General features: G+C 38.0%; 1 protein-coding gene and 1 pseudogene across 3 annotated transcripts in view; one reads left to right on the forward strand and one right to left on the reverse strand.

Moving 5' to 3' along the window:
- The window catches only part of NUBPL (NUBP iron-sulfur cluster assembly factor, mitochondrial), a 238,166-nt gene that overhangs the window by 77,302 nt on the left and 148,149 nt on the right, over positions 1-12,715 (reverse strand). The window lies entirely within an intron of this gene.
- On the forward strand, positions 1,268-11,861 carry LOC110122908 (cell division cycle-associated protein 3 pseudogene; annotated as a pseudogene).

Consider the following 12,715-nt stretch of genomic DNA (forward strand, 5'->3'; position numbering starts at 1 on the left):
GAGACAGTGAAAGACAGGGAGGCCTGGCATGCTGCAGTATATGGGGTACCAAAGAGTCAGTCATGACTGAGTGACTGAATAACAACAACAAATTAAAGTAAGGGTCTTATAACCATGGAAATGTTGACTATGTGTTATTAAACAATATTAATAGTAATAATAATAACCCACACTAAATTTTGGTTTTGTTTTCAACCAATAAATCATTAATAAATCATAAATCACAGAATCATCATTCTATCAACCATCTACACACAAAATATTATGTGAAGCAACTGTCTGAAACAAAGTAAATAACTTCTCAAGACTAAGACAGAAAATAAATATGCTTTTGCTACTGCTAACTCACTTCAGTCATGTCCGACTCTGTGCGACCCCATCCGTGGGATTCTCCAGGCAAGAACACTGGAGTGGGTTGCAAATACCTACAATTCTGAACACGGTGTTTCTTAAACTGGCCCACTAGGTTTTAATCCAAAAATTCGAAGATCTAACATCAAATAGAAAACCAACTGTGAGGAATTATAGCTCCATATGAAGCTATATTTTAAGTATGAGCTATTATAATGCAGCTTTTAGATTTCAAATTCTGATTCAGACATTAATTACTATGATTTTTTAAAAAATGGCACTAGAAAGAAGGAGTTCAGGAAAAATCAAGACTATGAATCTAGCTGGATATAGGTAAGAATCCAGATAGCTCTTCATCAAACAGAAGAGTTCTAGTCTGGGAAACTGGTATACCCAAGTTCCAATCATTTTTGTCTCTAATTAACTATATTATCATGGGTCAACTAATTAACCTCTGTGGCCCTAACTATTCTCTTCTGCTAAAATCAGGTGTTAAAATTAAATAATCAGTAAGATTCCTTCAAATAACTTAAAAAAAGAAAATGTGACAATGACCTGTTTGTGTAAGCTGAAAAACATTTGTGAGAGATTTGCTTAGAGGAAAAAGTGAATAAAAAGTATTCTTATTCAAAAGCACCAAAATGACAACACAAGCTCTTTTAAAAAAAATTTTTAATGGGAGCACTTTATATAAAAACAAGAAAGATAAGAGCAAACTGATATATTTAACAAATTTATTTCATGGAATGATCATATTTCTTATGGAAAAATTAGCCAGATTTTACAAAGAAATACAAATTTGTTTTGATCAGTCCTGACTACCATCTTAAAATATCTCCTTCTGGCTCATCTAGGAATTAATATGTTATATCTCTATAAAATGTCATAATTTACAAAACAGATGCATCCTGAAAAGATGTATGGGGAACCACCACCAAGGTAAGGAGTGGGGAGGGGATTCAATCACAGACCCTTAAAGGCAGAAGACCTAACCCAGTTTTCCCACTAACACAAAACTTCTTTCCATAAACACTCATGATGGAGATATACTTAGCCAACAGCAGAAAGTGTGAATCATTCCAATGCTTATCACACATTCAAATACAAATTGTGGAATAGTTTACACAAAAAGGATGGACAAGAGTTGTCACTTAAGAATTTTTTCTGTTTTTTTCTTTTGCTATATATAAGATCAGTTTACTTTAACTTACTTTATTTCTCCTACGACACAGCTTAAAATATGCTTTGTTTTCTGATTTGCCTTTGTTGGTATGGTGGTTTAGTTGCTAAGTCATGTCCTACTATTGCAACCCCATGGACTGTAGCCTGCAAGGCTCCTCTGCAAATAGGATTTTCCAGGCCAGAATATTGGACTGGGTTGCCATTTCATTCTCCAGAGGATCTTGCCAATTCAGGAATCGAATCCAGGTCTCCTGCACTACAGGCAGCTTCTTTACCGACTGAGCTACCAGGAAAGCCCTTTGTTTGGTATGGGAACCTCTATTTATAAAGACCTCCTCCTTTTAAAAATATGAATAAGCACCTACTAAATTATAAGGATTTAACTTGAGACTACAGACATATACTTGAGCTTTTAGAAAATAAAAAGGATTATATATGTAAAATAATTTTTGTAAACTGATGTGCTTTCAGTAAAGAAGGGAAATAGCAGTTTCAGGTATAAGGGTTGTGTGAAAGTATCAAAAAAACAGGTTAGTCAGAAAGTCAGATATTAAGGTTTCATTATTAATTGACTGTCTGAACTTAACCAAGCTGCTTAACTTTGGGTGCCTCTGTATCCTCATCTTGAAATGGTTTTCAACAGAGAATTTCAGATATAGCAGAGACTCTAGAGATTATCTTGTACAAAGCCCTTTTTGCAGATCAGCTCAGTCACTAAGTCATCTCCCACTCTTTGCAACTCCATAGACTGCAGCACACCAGGCCTCCCTGTCCATCACCAGCTTCCAGAGCTTGCTCAAACTCACGTCCGTTGAGTCGGTGATGCCATCCAACCAGCTCCTCCTCTCTCATCCCCTTCTTCTGCCTTCAATATTTCCCAGCATCAGGGTCTTTTGCAATGAGTCAGTTTTTCACATCAGGTGGTGAAAGTACTGGAGCTTGGGCTTTAGCATCAGTCCTTACAATGAATATTCATGACTGACTTCCTTCAAGATGGACTAGTTTGATCTCCTTGCAGTCCAAGGGACTCTCAAGAGTCTTCTCCAACACCCACAGTTCAAAAGCATCAATTCTTCAGTGCCCAGCTTTCTTTATGATCCAACTCTCATATCCATACATGACTACTGGAAAAACCAAAGCTTTGACTAGAGGACCTTTGATGGCCAAGTAATGTCTCTGCTTTTTAATATGCTGTCTAGGTTGGTCATAGATTTTTTTTTCCAAGGAGCAAGTGTCTTAATTTCATGGCTGCAGTCGCCAGCTGTAGTAATACTGGAGTCCAAGAAAATAAAGTCTGTCACTGTTTCCACTGCTTCCCCATCTATTTGCCAAGAAGTGATGAGACCGGATGCCATGATCTTAGTTTTTTGCATGTTCAGTTTTAAGCCAGTAAAAATCACTCTCCTCTTTCACTTTCATCAAGAGGCTCTTTAGTTCTTCTTCACTTTCTGCCATAAGGGTGGTGTCATCTGCATATCTGAGGTTTATTGATATTTCTCCCAGGAATCTTGATATCAGCTTGTGCTTCATCCAACCTGGCATTTCGCACGACGTACTCTGCATGTAAGTTAAATAAGCAGGGTGACAATATGCAGCCTTGACAAACTCTTTTCCCAATTTGGAACCAATCTGTTTTTCCACGTCCAATTCTAACTGTTGTTTCTTGACCTGCATACAGGTTTCTCAGAAGGCAAGTACAGTGGTCTGGTATTCCTGTCTCTTTAAGAATTTTCCACACTTTGTTTTGATCCATACAGTCTAAGGCTTTAGCGTAGTCAATAAACAGAAGTACAGGCTTTTCTGGAACTCTCTTGCTTTTTCTATGATCCAACAGATGTTGCAATTTGATCTCTGATTTCTCTGCCTTTTCTAAATTCAGCTTGATCATCTGGAATTTCTTGGTTCACATACTGTTGAAGCCTTGCTTAGAGAATTTTTAACATTACTTTGCTAGCATGTGAGCAGAGTGCAACTGTGTGGTAGTTTGAACACTCTTTGGCATTGCCTTTCTTTGAGACTGGAATGGAAACTGACATTTACCAATCCTGTGGCCACTGCTGAGTTTTGCAAATTTGCTGGCATACTGAGTGCAGCACTTTCACAGAATCATCTTTTAGGACTTGAAACAGCTCAACTGGAACTCCATAACCTCTACTAGCCTTGTTCGTAGTGATGCTTCCTAAGGCCCACTTGACTTCGCACTCCAGGATGTCTGGCTCTAGGTGAGTGATCACACCATCGGGGTTATCTGGGTCATTAAGATCTTTTCTGTACAGTTCTTCTGTGTATTCTTGCCACTTCTTAATATCTTCTGCTTTTGTTAGCAGAAGATAGCATACATACTGAAGATGTATATAAAAGATAGAATACAACTAACATACTGTTAGCATACCATTTCTATCCTTTATTGTGCCCATCTTTGCATGAAATGTTCCCTTGGTATCTCTAATTTTCTTGAAGAGATCTCTAGTTTTTCTCATTCTATTGTTTTCCTCTATTTCTTTGCATTGATCACTGAGGAAGGCTTTCTTATCTCTCCTTGCTATTCTTTGGAACTCTGCATTCAGATGGGTATATCTTTCCTTTTCTCCTTGCCTTTCACTTTTTTCTTTTCTCAGCTATTTGTAACTTCTCAGACAACCATTTTGCCTTTTTGCACTTCTTTTTCTTGGGGATGGTTTTGATCACTACCTCTTGTACAGTGTCACGAACCTCTGTCCACAGTTTTTCAGGCACTCTATCAGATCTAATCCCTTGGATCCATTTGTCACTCCCACTGTATAATTGTAATGGATTTAATTTAGGTCATACCTGAATGGTCTAGTGGTTTTCCCTACTCTCATCAATTTATATCTGACTTTGGCAATAAGGAGTTCACGATCTGAGCCACAGTCAGCTCGAGGTCTTGTTTTTGCTGACTGTATAGAACTTCTCCATCTTCAGTTGCAAAGAATATAATCAATCTGATTTTGGTATTGACCATCTGGTGATGTCCATGTGTAGAATCATCTCTTGTGTTGTTGGAAGAAGGTGTTTGCTATGACCAGTGCATTTTCTTGGCAAAACTCTGTTAGGCTTTCCACTGCTTCATTTTGTACTCCAAGGCCAAACTTGCCTGTTATTCCACGTATCTCTTGACTTCCCACTTTTCATTCCAGTCACCTATGATGAAAAGGACATCTTTTTTTTGATGTTAGTTCTAGATCTTGTAGGTCTACAAAGAACCATTCAACTTCAGCTTCTTCGGCATTAGTGGTTGGGGCACAGACTTGGATTACTGTGATACTGAATAGTTTGCCTTGGAAATGAACAGAGATCATTCTGTCATTTTTGAGATTGCACCCAAGTACTGCATTTCGGACTCTTGTTGACTATGAGGGCTACTCCATTTCTTCTAAGGGATTCTTGCCCACAGCAGTAGATATAATGGTCACCTGAATTAAATTTGCCCATTCCAGTCCATTTTAGTTCACTGATTCCTAAAATGTTGATGCTCACTCTTACCGTCTCCTGTTTGACCACTTCCAATTTACCTTGATTCATGGACCTGACATTCCAGATAAGGAAACTGAAACTGAGAAATCAAATGATTTGCCTAAAACTTACTCTGCAAAATAGGGATAATAAAAATACCTTTGTCTGATATGTAGAGGTTTTTTTCTGAAGCGGAAATGAGATCACTAATTTTCTAAAAAGTATTAAATAATTAGTATCATATTGAAAAAAGTTACTTTAAAGAGCAATTTGTCATGTAGTGCAAGTCAATACTAAAATTTCTCTCAATGACCTGCTGCTGCTGCTGCTGCTAAGCTGCTTCAGTCGTGTCCGACTCTGTGCGACCCCACAGACGGCAGCCCACCAGGCACCCCCATCCCTGGGATTCTCCAGACAAAGACACTGGAGTGGGTTGCCATTTCCTTCTCCAATGCATGAAAGTGAAAAGTGAAAGTGAAGTTGCTCAGTCACGTCCGACTCTTCACGACCCCATGGACTGCAGCCGACCAGGCTCCTCTGTCCATGGGATTTTCCAGGCAAGAGTACTGGAGAGGGTTGCCATTGCCTTCTCCGTCTCAATGAGCATATCATGTCTATTCTTCTAATCAAGTGCTAAGAAAATATGTGTCAATTTCTGAGGTCACCACATTCCAAAATGGTCTGAAAATGTAATTTAGAAATATATTTTCCATATGTTTAGATGTCATAAGCTGATTTAAATGGCTTTTTGCAAATTAAAGGAAATTTTCTCACCAGTAAAATTAAGCATGAAAACATTGTGTCAAAGTACACTTTAAAAATATGTAAATGACTAAAAATAAAGGCTAAGAAAAGAGCAGAAAAGAAGTCACATCTGTTTTTTGAATATATTAATTAAATTTCTACATTTTAGTGACCTGTATCCTGCTCCTGTTAAGTAGACCTGTGACCTACATATCTGAAGAAAAAACAATAAATGTACTGTCAGAAATGATTTTTCCTAGTGAAAACTAAAAATGTAGCAGCTTTTTAGCTGCTACAAACTACAAACGACCAAGCTATGTTTAACAAAGGATTTTGAGAAAGATTAAGGATGGAGAAAGAACAGAGATGAAGATGATACAGATACAGATTGGAAGTAGGTTTGTGGATAGAGGGGGGGAAAACACATAAAACAATCTACTTCCCATCTCATCAACTTCCGAATTTCCCAACTTCCTAAACTACATAATTACTTTAGAAGTACCCAAAAGACATCTAAGAAAACTGAAACAACCAAATTGCAAAGAAATAGAAAAACGGACTGAATTTTATGCATCTCATTAAAAGACTATTAAATGAACAGCTGTTCCTTCATTCTCATTTATGAACACTGGTCATTATATCCAGACTTGTTCACAATAATCTTGTACCCTGACGAGCAAGTGAATGTGGTAATGTATCTAGAAATTGTTCTTTCCTAAACAGGTATTTGGTGTTCTCTTATTTATCTTAATATTGCAGATCACACATTAATATGCATGCCTAACGCCAGAATATAAGAGGGTACACAGAATCATCATTATGGAGTTTAACCCTAAGAAATTAATTCCAACATCTGCATGTGCCAAGTGCTGTTCTAGGCACTGAGAATACAGCAATGAACAAACTAACTGAAGCTCCTGTGCCCATGAAATGGGGATAGGAGGACAAAAAACAAACCAAATCTGGTATACCACTTGTAATCTTGATGAAAGTCATCTTTTGAGACCTCAGTTTGTTGTCTATAAAACTGGAAATTAATATTACTAAGTATCATTAGACTCTTCTCAAAAACTACACCAAAAACCTGCAAATCAATAGAACTTGCACTACAATTTTCCCTCATCTATCCCTGCCTCCAGTGGTACATACATAACAGAATGCAGTCCAGAGTAGGAAGTGTAAGCCATGCCATGAAACAGAAGAAAAATAATTGGATAATGCTGAGACTCAATACAAGTGTTAGTTGCTCAGTCGTATCCTGCTCTTTGCGACCCCATGGACCTTAACCCACCAGGCTCTTCTTTCCGTGGAATTCTCCAGGCAAGAATACTAGAGTGGACAGCTATTCTCTTTTCAGTTCCGACCTAGGGACTGAACCCTGGTCTTCTGCATTAAAGGCAGATTCTTTACCATCTGAGCCACAACTAACTCTAGTTAGTAAGCTATGGTTTCTCAAATAAGATAATAATGTCATATATTGCTATTCTGGAACATATTTTCTCTTAGTTTCAGTACTAATGTCCAGAGAAGTCATTTTTAATTTAAATATCATGGCTATCTGCTTAAAAAATCTTTGTTATCAACTAGACTACTGTTTTCAGATTACGAATTTCAAGGCACACTTAAGAGAATTCTTTTTTCTCTTCCAGTTGAAAAATAATATTAATAATTTTATTTAATATGATGAACACATACTTTTTCAAAATTGCATTGGCATAGGCATATAGTATGAAGTTTGATTTCTTGCATTTAAAACAGCAAACTAGGGACTTCTCTGGCATTCCAGTGGCTAAGACTTTGCTTTCCAATGCAGAGGGTGTGAGTTCAATCCCTAGTTAGAGAGCTAAGGGCTCACAGGCCTTGTAGCCAAAAAAACAGAAGCAATACTGTAACAAAGATTCAATGAAGACCTTAAAAACGGTCCCCATTTTAAAAACGACAGCAAAATAGTTATGGAGGAACAAATTAAGAGTTGAAGTTCTGACCAAGCTACTTTAGCATCAGAAAGCAAGGATATCTGGGTGTAAGAAATTAACTCCATGAATCAGGTATAGTCTTAGTAATTCTGAAATATTAACATAGAGGACAATAAGTCAGAGTAAAGAAATATATGCGGATTCCCAACATAAAATGTAAGTTAACTTTATGGCCTGAATCAATCTGCAAGTATCTCCCCTCTCTCTCTGAATTCCTCAATCAATGACATATTAAAAAATAAAAATAGGAGAGAAGAAAGAACAACAGGGAGAAAACTAAGTCTAAAACTTGGGCACAAACCAAGAAAACTGGAAGAAATGTGAACTAACAGTAGAACCAAGCTGCTATCCTGTTTAAATAGTAAATCTCTCTCTAAAGGGCAGAAGACAAGTCTCTCATTCACCTTTGTATCTTCAAGCCAGGTACACACATGCCCAATAAAAAGTCTCATTCTGTTGAAAAACAGAGACAATCAAAAGAAATCTTCCACAACTCCTACCACCAAAGCTACTAACCTTCGTCACCACAGCCCACATTCTTTCCATATAACGTACTGCTTTTCAATAACAGTTACCCCCATCCCTTCTATCCCATTCTCTTTCCATCATCCTCCAAAGGAAATACAGACCTAGATATCTCTTACATAGACTCTTTTTTTACATTAATTTTTATTGGAGCATAGTTGATTTACAAAGTTGTGATGGTTTCTGTTGCACAGTAAAGTGAATTAATTATTAAGTAGACTCCTGATGAGAATTCAGAACATAACATTTTCAGGGTTCTATAAGACAACTTGGGAATGACTGGTTAGCATTCTTCAGCTAGGCCCTTTCAATCAGCAATCATCTTAGGCTTGTGCTAGACATTTGGCAACAAAATTCTGCACATGAAACTTTTACCAATACTCCTAATTTTGTTCTCTGACAGTCATTCACAGAAATATGAAAGACCTAAAATCAATACTGATAGTTATTGGGTGGTTTGCAGGCTCTGGGTTTTATACTAGGAGGTGCTATAGACATCATCACCATAGGAAAAGTAGACTTCCTACTGATGGCCATCAAACTGAAGGAAAAACCAACTACCCATGAAGCTACAAGTAAGATGTCTGGCTCTTTCAAAAACTCCTTCCTTATTTTAAGTTGATTTTTTTAAACATATACACTCAACTTCACAGGTCCTGTCATGTCTTTGAAAACCATTCACAGTTTAGTTAAGCAAGAAACTTCCTGAGACACAAATGATTCAGCCGGACTATCTTTAACCTAAAGACCTATGCACAATACCTTATGCTCTGATATAGTTAGAAAAGATTTTTGCAAGATACACCCAACTCTGCATTTTGAAAATACAGGACCTCTGTCCTTTTCCCATAAAACTAACTGTGGCAACAACTCAATTTCATTATGAGTAATTACAGCATGACTAAATAAATTTTCTGATTTATTTATTTAGTTCCTGTTAAAGATTTTTTAAAAAACTGGTTCCCCCAAGAATATACAATGGGGAAAGGATAATTTCTTCAATAAAAGGTGTCAGGAAAGCTGGACAGCCACATGCAAAAGAAGGAACTTGGACTCCTATCTATCTTATACCATACCCAAAAATCAACTCAAACTGGATTAACAAATTGAAAGTAGATCTGAAATGGTAGAACTCTTAGAATAAAATGGAGTTAAGTTCCTTGACACTGGTCTTGGCAATGACTTTCTGAATTTAACACCAAAAGCAAGGAAACAAAAGCAAAAATTAACAAGTGGGACCACATCAAACTAAAGAGTTTCTGCACAGCAAAGAAAGCAATTAACAAAATGAAAATGCAACCTACTGAAAGGGAGAAAATATCTGCAAATCAAATATCTGATAAGGGGTTACTATTCAAAATGCATAATGAATGCATAACCCCAACAGCAAAAACCAAACAATCTGATTTTAAAAGGAAGCAGAGGAACCAAAAAGGCACTTTTCCAAAGAAGACATATAAATAACTACAGGAATATAAAAAGGTGCTCAAAAACAAAAATTTATCAATGAGAAATGCAAATAAAAAACCACAGTGAGATATCCCCTGTTAGAATGAATATCATCAAAAATGCACTGAGATAATAAGTGTTAGCAAGAATATGGAAAAAGAGAACTCTTGTGCACGATTAATGGGAGTGTAAATTGATGCAGTCACTACGGAACACAATATGGATGTTCTTCAAGAAACTAAACACAGAACTACCATGTGATACAGCAATCCCACTTCTAGGCATATTTCCAAAGAAAATTAGAATAGAATAGCATAAAGATATCTCCACTCCCATGTTTACTGTGAACTTATTCACAAGAGCCAAGATATGGAAACAACCTAAGTGTCTATCAATGGAGGAATGGATAAAGGAGATCTCTCTCTCTCTCTCTCTCTCTCTCACACACACACACACACACACACACACACACACAGGAATATTATTCAGCCATGAGAAAGAAAGAAATCCTACCAGTAACAACAACATAGATGGACATTAAGCTATGTGAAATTAACCATGTAGAGAATGACAAATACTGCATTGCTGTTCAGTCACTCAGTTGTGTCTGACTCTTTGGGTCAGCTGGACTGCAGCATGCCAGGCTTCCCTGTCCTTTACTATCTCCCGGAGTTTGCTCAGATTCATGTCTATTGACTTGATGATGCCATCCAACCATCTCATCCTCTATTGCCCCCTTCTCCTCTTGCCCTGTCTTTCCCAGCACCAGGGTCTTTTTCAATGAGTTGGTTCTTCACATCAGGAGACACAGTATCACTCATATGTAGCATTTTTTCTAAAAAACCTCAAACTCATAGATACAAAGTAGAAAAGTAGCTGCTGGTGGGGGAAAAGGAAAGGTTATTAAAGAGCACAAACTTTCAGCTATAAGATGAATAAGTTCTGAGGATCTGCAGTAAAACATGATGATCATGGTTGATAACACTATACTGAATAACTGAAATTTGATAAGAGAATAATTTAAATTTTCAAACAAAGGGAGAGAAAAAGAGAAATAAATGAGGAGGAAGAAAGGAAGGGATTCTCAAAAAACTTAGTACAATGTTAAGGCACCTAAGCAAACATCAAATTCATTTGTGAATCTTAAACACATAAATTATATATCCTAAAAAAGTGTTATTGCTTTTACAAAGAAGCTCAGTGCAATAATTTCTTTTTTAATAAAGAAAAAGTGGCTCTTCAATGTCCTTTAGAGGGAGAATGGATAAGTAAGTTATCATTAGTTAACAAACTGGAGGAGTTGCTCTACACCTGAAGGTGGAAATGGGGCCCAGCATCCACCCAGCTGCCAGCTGGGTCCTAACCACTCTACTCCTTCTAGCTGAGAAGGGCTCGGCCAAGAGCATCCAAGTCACTCCACACGGCTGCCACGGCATGGCATGCCATCTCTCTACTGGCAGATCCCTATTCACCCACTGCAGGCCTCCTGTACACCCTGTTTAAGTGCACACCCCACGCCCCAAATGACCCACAGAGGAGTGCCGGCAGGGCCTTAATCAGTCCCGGGACTCCAGTGCCTGCACCCCTACCCTCTGTACTGCATGGATACCCATGAACCCGCAGCACAGACCACATCCCAAACTCACTGGTGAAACAGGTCAGTGAACTATGTGAGACTGAAGCCCCCAAACTGAGTCCTTCCCCAGAGCCCGCTCTGCCTCCAGAGGCATCCTCATCTGACCTGGAATTGCCTGTGGGCACTGGTAATCCCTTGAGAACCAGACATCATCTTGAAGTCAGACTGAGCTTCCTTCTGGACAGGAAGAAACAGGACAACTCACCAAAACCCCTATAGCCAGCCTTGAGAGTCCCCGAGACTCTCCAGTCTTCAGGTTCTAAGCACAATGGATGGAAAATAAGGTACTATGGAGGTCTCTGCTCACCATCCTGGAGGATGACAACTCCCCCAGGACCCTGTCACAGGTGAGCAGCCTTCTTCCCTGAGTGAAAATGCTAGACAACTAAAGGAAGGGGGTTTTGAGAACTGAATGACTTCTAAACACTGGAGGATAAGCTTGGGAGCAAGGCCAGGACCAGGACAAGGGAAATCCGCACTTCCTTTGGTGGAGAACTAGGTCCTATGAGGACCCTGGAGCCTGATGAAATTCTGTCTTTATAGCCCTCTCCCAGGGAGACAGGAAAGGCTCATTTTCTCTGACTCCTCCTAAACCTAAGATAGGACTATAAATGAATGAGCACATAGATAACGTAAAAACTCATTCTAAAGGCAATTCCAGAAGAGATGTTCCAAAAAAGTGCAATTATCCAAGGATGCAAACATCCTTGGAGTAAGTATATTATGTCATATTCATTTCTATCTTATTCTCTAAAATCTCAAAGCTAGTGCTTTCTACATGACAAACCACAATAAACTAGCATTAAAAAAAGAAATAAATGGGGAAATAAGCAAAAGAGCAAACAAACAAGCCCACTTAGAATAAAACATGTCTTGATCAAGAGTCAAATCTAAAGAAGTTCTCTGGTCTGTAGCAACTAACAGGAGAGAGTTAAGGCGAGAAGCAACAGCATCATGTTTCCAGTGGAAAGGCCATGATCTAAGACTCCTGTGTGCCAAACATGGAGGATGGTGAGAAGAACCAGCCTGGCCATAGCAAAACCAGCCCAGCTCTGGAGCTCAAAACGTGCTGTGGAGCGGAAGTATTCTGAGGACACGAGGAGGAGAAAATCTACCAGTCTTTTGAGTTTCTACTTATAAATATTAGGATAAAAGTTATTTTACCAGTGAAACATATCATTTTATTCAACAACCATAAAGAACAACTTCCTTAAGCAATTATTTTGAATGATACCTCATATATGTATGTACATATTTTTATTTGTACATATTTTTACAGTCTCATTCCCTCTATGCATTTACCTATAAATTATTTCTCAGTTCCCTCTTGATGGAAGACATAATTATAAGTGTCTATTATTCACATAAGCCAAGAAAT

Source organism: Odocoileus virginianus, chromosome 16 (genome assembly GCF_023699985.2).
Source record: "Odocoileus virginianus isolate 20LAN1187 ecotype Illinois chromosome 16, Ovbor_1.2, whole genome shotgun sequence".
NCBI lineage: Eukaryota > Metazoa > Chordata > Mammalia > Artiodactyla > Cervidae > Odocoileus > Odocoileus virginianus.